The sequence below is a fragment of the Nannospalax galili genome, unplaced genomic scaffold, assembly GCF_000622305.1.
Source record: "Nannospalax galili isolate Female #2095 unplaced genomic scaffold, S.galili_v1.0 scaffold19, whole genome shotgun sequence".
NCBI lineage: Eukaryota > Metazoa > Chordata > Mammalia > Rodentia > Spalacidae > Nannospalax > Nannospalax galili.
The window spans coordinates 537,172-545,055 of NW_008342110.1; positions in this window are offsets into that span (position 1 = coordinate 537,172).

Here is a 7,884-nt window from a genome sequence, read left to right on the forward strand (position 1 = left end):
GATACAGAAGCAGAAACGCGGTTATTGGTTAATTTAAACTATTACAAAATGCTACGGGGAGAGCGGGAAGCTTACTTATCAGTAAGCCAAATGTCTCAACCATAAAACTTACTTATCAGTGAGTTGGAGATGTCTCAGCCATGAAACTTACTTATCAGTAAGCCAGATGTCTCAACCATAAAACTTACTTATCAGTGAGTTGGAGATGTCTCAGCCATGAAACTTACTTATCAGTAAGCCAGATGTCTCGGCCATAAAACTTACTTATCGGCAAGTTGGAATTCTTGACCGGTACGTGATCTGCCTGAGAGACTTCATGGCACCTGACTTTTATTTTTTTCAGTAGTGCTACAGTCCCTCTTTCCTGCAGGGGCATGCAGTGAATCTGAACTCTCCTGATCTCTCCCCGACAAAGGGGTGCTTTCACTCCACACTGGAACAGTGAGACTGCATCCGTCTTCCTCTTAGACTCTAAAGAGTCCCAAAGAAAGCATGAGAAGAAATAAAATCCTTACCCAACGCCACCTTAGCACCACTAGTGACAAGGGGGAAACACTCCAGGGGAAGAACTTGAAACAAATCCCACAGAGCTGCCGCATTCACCTGTTGATGGCATCCTGACGTTGCTCTCCCCTCATTACCTGGAGGATAGAGTGGTTACATATGCAAGTAAGGCCCTGACTGAGCTTGCTAGAATCGGTATTCTGAGTGCATGAAACCCTGGGGTAAGGAAATCCAAAGGTGTATGGAAGTACTGTTTCCAAAAGGGTGATAAGATCAGAGAAATGGACACAGAGCTATACCTCCACAGCTTTTCCAAACAAGAACATAAAAAATGAGCAGTCTCCTACCTCTCCCAAGTCCTGAGCCATCTCCTTAAATCTGTTCTCTCGTCTCATGCCTGAATCTGTTGAGGAATGTCATGTTCCAGCCTTCCTGGGATGGTCCACATGTAACATGTGGAAGCCCTTGTAACACCTCATGGCCAGGTGTGACATCTCTGAATGAGTCTGGCAGAAGTGAAAACTATTAACTCCACCCCATTCTGCTCCATCATGTGACAGCAGGCCAGATCCCAAGACTGTCTCAAGAAGCTTGAAGGCAACATGCAAGTTAATGCCCAGTTTTGTGAAGGATAAAAGCAGAGGTGTAGAATGGCAGAAATAATCATTCTGTTTGTATCACTTTCTCACTTATAAAGCCTTGTCACTGGGGCTGGAGAGATGGCTCAGCACTTAAGAGCACTGGCTACTCTTGCAGAAGACACAAGTTCAGTTGCCAGCACCCACATGGCAGCTAACAACCATCTGTAACTCCAGTTCCAGGGGATCCAATGCCCTTTTCTGACTTCCATTGGCATTGCACAACATGGGTGCACTTACACACATGCAGGCAATATGCTCATACACGTAAGATAAAAATAATAAATAAAATGTTTTTTTAAAAAATAAAGTCTTTTCCCAGTCGGCTCTCAAGTTGATTCTTACAATAAATATTCTCATGAGGAAAGTGAGACTGGTGGAATTGAGAAACTGGACATGCCTAAGGTCCTGCACATCCTTTAGTGGGGAAGGCAGGGCCAGAGCTGTGCTGTAGACATCAGCCATACTTCCAAGTTTCCCCCCACTGCACAGTACACTGTCTGCCTGTTCCATTCTTCCTCCCAAAGTGGACATGCTGCATAGTCTACTATATGCACTGTCAAGCTCACTGGAGCTTTTACCAAAAGGCTGAGATCTAAGTATGGGACAGAGAAGTCAGTGATAGGAACTTGAGAGTTGAGCAGACCTATCCTAGCTAGTTGTATCCTAGCTCCACTATCAGTGACCTTGACCAGCTGAAGCTACTTAACCCTCAGACTCTCAAGGTCTAGTTATAAAATGGGGACAGTAGTGACTGTTTTTAGATTTGTAAATAAAAAAATAAAATAAGGTCTGGATGAGAGCTGAGTCATCACTTTGGAGTCAATAGACCTGTATTCCAGTCCCCAGGTACCATATATACCTATGTGACTTCAAGTAAGTCACATGACCTGAGTTCCAGTTTCCTGGTTTGTAAGATGCAGATCAAATTCATACCTGCTTCATGGGGCTCTGAAGATAGAATGTGGCAATATACACAAAATGTCTTGGTGAAGTGCTTGACAGAAAAAAATAGGCATTTGATAAGTACTTACTAAATGATGAGTTGGAATGACTGGTGTGGCTGGGATATACAACAAAGACGGCCTAACTCCAGTGCTCAGATTTATGAAACGCTTACTCCCAAGCACGCCAAGCAGCCTGAGCACATAACTGGGTAAATGGCATTCTTGAAATAGTTAGGTGATTATTGCTGAAGCCCATTACAGTTTCCAAGCATCCATGCCACTCACCCACTTTCTTGGTTCGATTTCAAAGACCTTCCAGGAGGAGGATCACGAGAAGGAGAAGTAACTTCTATACCAGAGGCGTGCCTCTACACCAGAGAAGTGAATTGGCATGAAAAAATAAGTGGAGGAGAATCTGACCCTGTTCCACAACCAAGGTGAATGGTTTCTGTCTTCAGACCTCAGAGTATAGGTGCTCCAGGGTGGAAGAGACTAAAAGGAGTCATGGAGGCCCAGACAGTTGAAGCAACTTGCCCAAGGCTGCACAGCCAGGTAGCGGCAAAACCAGAACCCAAGCATCCTGACTTCCAACCCCAGGCTCCTGCCACCACCTCTCTTATTACGTGGTTTTCAAGATTAGGCACAGGAATAGCTTCGTTGAGCTTTCAACATTCCCATAGGCTCTTCCTCAGTTCCTCTGAAGGACACTCAGGAAAAAAAAAATCTTTGAAGCCTTTTGGAACATCAAAGGAGGGCATTCCCTGAGACCAATCTGCTGTCAGCATAAGAGCAGAATGCAGATTTTATGGGCGCATCACTTGGGGTTCTGCCTCTTGCAAACTCTAATCTCTCTCCATGTTTGGATGGTGGAAGTGTCAGGCTGAGGAGCCCAGTGCTCTCTGATAAGCATCTTCCAGATAATATCTGGGGCACTGCCAAAGGTGTGGCCTGATCAGCCCTTACAAGAGCTGAGGAGAAACTCCATGCTCCAATCCACAGTCAAGTTTATTGGGAGGGGGCCCCACCCACCTGGGCCTCCTGAGAATTCCAAGCCATGGCTCCACTCTCTCTGTCCTTCACAATTAGGTCACTGGTTTGGTTAGACAATGCATTCTGTTGCTCCAGAATGTTGAAGCTGACAGGCAGCTCAGATGTGCCCTGATACAACTCCTTACCACTCCATCCTCAGTCTCCACCTCGTAGATTCCTCTGACAGACTAAGGGCCAACCCAAACACTGCTGGAAAGAATCTGAAATGCAATAGGCCTCAATAAGTGTTGGTTTCATAAGTTAGAAGCAAGAAAGAGAACTTATGTGAACATTTAAACTAAAAAGTCAATCTAGCCAAAGCTTTGGACAGTGATAGGGACATAAATGTCTGATCAAAAATGAAAGTGGCTGCCATCAATGCTCAAGACAATAATGTAGTATTGAGTGCCTTCTGTGTGCCAGGAACTGTGCTTCTGTCTGGCTATGTCATTAAATCCTCTGCACAGCTCTATACCTCTAGCTCCATATTACTGGTGGTGGGCTTCAATAATTTGCCTGTAAGCGGCAGACCTGGGATCTAAACCTAAGGTATCTAACTCCAGCGCTTGTGCATCTTTATTTATTTTTTCATGTCTATTTATGTATGCATGTATGCAGTTCACATGGGTGCTGATGTGTGCCCATGCATGTGAAAGCCAGAGGTTGGACGTGAGATGTCTTCCTCAATCACTCTCCACCTATGTTGATGCATTCAACCTGGAGATCACTAATCTGGCTAAGCCAAGCTAGCCAGCTTGCTCCAGGGATCACCTGTCTCTCTGCCTCCTGAATGCCAGGATTCCAGGCAGGCTGCCAACCCTACCCAGCATTTCCTTGGGTACTGGGGATCTGAATGCCAGTCCTCATACTAACACAGCAAACACTTTACACACTGTTCCTGTTTCTTTTCTATTGCTGTGATAAGAAACCAAAGCAACTTAAGAAGGAAGAGTTTATTGGGCTTATGGTTCCAGAGAGATAATGGCGGAGAGGCACGGCAGGAGGCAGCCAGAGCAGAGACACTCACATCTTCAAGCAGGCACAGGAAGCAGAGAAAGAAACAGAAAGTGGCAACAAGGCTCATGAACTCTCACAGCCCACCCTGTGATGTGCTTCCTCCAGCAAGGACACATGTCCTAGGGATTTCGTGACATTCGTAAAACAGCACCACCAACTGACCAAGTGTCCGATACTTGAGCCTATGGGGGGCACCTCATTCAAACCACCACACCTACTGAACCATCTCCCCAGCTCAGTGTTTGTGTTTCTTAAACTACTCTGTTCTGTTGCCGCCAACATAAGGAGCCTCTTCTACCTTAGTTAATTAGGGCCCTAGAAACATAAGGGCATTTCGTTTTAATGAATTAGCAGGAAATGAACTTCAAGGTAAGCATGTGTCATTGAGTCATGAACTTGGGGTTTTAATCTGGTTCAGGGAGTGCTGGGATTCTTCCTTCAGCAAATGTAGGTTCATTCATTCAAATAGGTGTCAACATATTTGTTCTGACAAGCTTTGTGCTGAACATAGGAAATACTAAATGTAAGAAGCAACAGATAGCATGTCTGGGAGTTCCCAGTTTGACAGAGGGAAACAGGCTTGTTAGAAAATTCCCACTATGCAGTTCGGCCGGTGCAGTAGTTGGTACATGTGTGGGGTTCTATGAATGCTACAGCCAAGGGGGAAGGATAACATGGAGGTTATTTAAGATGGAGTATTATACAATAAGAGAGGACTCATAGTAAATCTCAAAGCCCTCATTTAATTAGCTCAGTCACCTGGGCAAGTTCCTAAACTTTCTGAGCTTCAGTTTTTAGCCCTTTGAAAACAGTGACAGAAAATGGCCCACTTCTCACCCCACTGCTACAGGATGGCACATAGGACCGTGCCAGAATGTGATCATCCATGGAGTAAGGTACACAGGCATGAAACCACTAGAGGAGGCTGATCTGGGGACTCAGAGGATCGTTTGCCCCAGAAAGGGGAGAAACAGCAAGCAAAGGGGTAGGATGTGGCCATTTCAGAAGAGTAGTCTGTTATGACCAGAGAGAACCAAGACAGAGCTGAAGATGCAGGAAGTGTGAAAAGCGGAGCCCCCTAGCAGTACCCAGCACTTCAAGCAGGTGTGCAGAGACATGCGTGCAAGGAGCATGCTGCAGCGTTGTCATGGGAATGAATGTGCAAGTAAAGAAATGCAAACAGCCTCAATATCCATATTAAAAAAGACTAGTTAATTGAATTATGACACACCCATATGATGTAACACTATTTGGACTTCTTAGAGAAGAATATGTATATAGACTTGCCTGAGAAGGGGTCTGCGTCAAAGGGTTAAATGAAAATGCCATGTAGCAGAAGGATATCTTGAAATGACTGAAAATTGCAAATTCAGAAGCAACCACATAGAAGACTTTTTACCAAGCTGTTATTGATAGCCTTTACCGCTGCGGACGGTCATGGGAGAAGAGGTTAATGCTGTGCCACTTTGTGCCCTTTGCACTTCTTTGATGGTCAAATTCTTTATAATACACATTCTAAAATTAATTCTATAATAACAGTGCTATTAAATATTAATGCCCTGAAGGAGTTAAATGGGATTTTTCAAAAAGAAAAAGAAGCTGACAAAAGGTCATTGGTCACCTATAAAAAAACAAAAAAGCAGGGTCAAAGGTAGAGTGGTGGCAGGTGGCAGGTTGGCCAGGGACTGAGGTGAAAGTGGGAGCTCTTCTGTGCCTGTGTGAGGAAGAGCCACAGGAAAAGAAACTGAGGAGTGTGACGGAAGCCACAGAGGGAGTCCGAGGATAGGAGGAAGAGCAAAATCAGTCAGTGGAGGAACACTTAATAAGGAAGAACGAAGGAAGAAGAGGCAGAAGGGAGGGAGGAAGAAAGAGTGGAAGGAGGGAGAGAGGGAGAGATGGTAGCTGACAACCCCAAGAGTTCTGAGATATGAGAGGCCTCAGACTTACTAGTAGAGTGAGCAGAATGTGCTTGCCTGAGATTTATTGAGGTGGTGTGGGCAGGTGGTGAGCTTGGGTTTGAAGCTAGAGAGGATCTGATTTCTGACTGCCAGGAAGGCATATGAGGGCCATTCTCCCCCCCAACTCCCTCCTCCCTGCAGCAAAGCTTCCAGTGGCGAGCAGAAAAGGGCAGCTCCCATTCCTGGTCACCCCGTGCCAGGTTTCAAGGCTTCCATGTGCCAGCCGCCTTTGGTGCTCTTCAGCCACTAGGAGATTTCAATAGCATCCCTGGGGATAGGAGGTGAGGAAGAGCAAGTGGGTGGGAGCCTGTGGCTATAGCAGCTAACAATGCTGCTTCCTGGCATTTTGTCCCTGGCAGCATAGGGTTTTTTTTTTTTTTTTTTGGTTGGGGGTGTTGCTTAGGGAGGGAGAATGAGCAAAGCTCAGTAGAGTTTGCTAGAAGTGCCTGGAAGTCAATAGAGTTGCCTGTCCTCACACCCTGGGTCAGCTGGAGATGGTGAGGAGACCTAGTTTGCTGTTGCTGTTGTTTTAGTCTGAAACTAACCTGCAACTCATTAGTGCCCCTGAGTCCATTTCTGCTGAGCATCCTCAGGGATGGTACATGGATGTGGAACAAGACAAAGAGAAGAGTGGGAGAAAAATGGGAGCTGGGATGGGAAAAGTGAGTCCAAATCTCAGAAGGCCTGGGTACAGTGGTGCACGCCAGTAATCCCACAGTTTGGTCCTCGCGGCATAGGGGTTTTTTTTTTTTTTTTTTGGATGGTGGTGTTGCTTAGGGAGGGAGAATGAGCAAAGCTCAGTAGAGTTTGCTAGAAGTGCCTGGAAGTCAATAGAGTTGCCTGTCCTCACACCCTGGGTCAGCTGGAGATGGTGAGGAGACCTAGTTTGCTGTTGCTGTTGTTTTAGTCTGAAACTAACCTGCAACTCATTAGTGCCCCTGAGTCCATTTCTGCTGAGCATCCTCAGGGATGGTACATGGATGTGGAACAAGACAAAGAGAAGAGTGGGAGAAAAATGGGAGCTGGGATGGGAAAAGTGAGTCCAAATCTCAGAAGGCCTGGGTACAGTGGTGCACGCCAGTAATCCCAGTGTGTGTGAGGGCTGGGCGTGGCGCTGATGGCACATGCCTCTAATCCCAGCATCTGAGAGGTGGAGGCAAGATCAGGAGTTCAAAGCCATCTTCAGTTAAATGAGGACTTTAAGGCCAGCCTGATTTACATGAAACCCTATCTTAAAATAAACAATCTTAGCAGGAAGGCTGACACATGATAAAACAGAAAGAAATCAGAGAGGGTTCAAAATTCTGAATGAATAACCTAATTTTTTAGGCATTGAGCAGCAGTAGGAACCTAGGTTTTCACTAGCAAGGATCCGTCATTTTCCTCTTGTAGTAGGAGACTTGCTCAGTAGAGCAACTGACATGCATGCGCCATCTGCAAAGGCAGATTTGTGTTCAGGAAGAACATCACCCTAATTAGAGATTGGGCAGGAAGGCTGTGCTGGGCTGGACTCTCCACCAGATAAATCCAGTCAAAAGCAGATCAGCTGATTGTCATCTAGCGCTGATGATGGTGATGCTGAGGCTTTCCTAATGTTGTTTTGCAAATCAGAAGTCACTGGGTCAATTGCAACAAGAAGCCTCTGACGGTTTACTGTCACTAAGGGTATCAGAGATGGAAGGACTCTTCTAGATATTTGTAACAAAATTTATCACTTCCTCCTCTCTATCACTTTTTACCGATAAATGCTGCATTTATAATTTATTGTCTGTCTTACATTTATAAAAATAA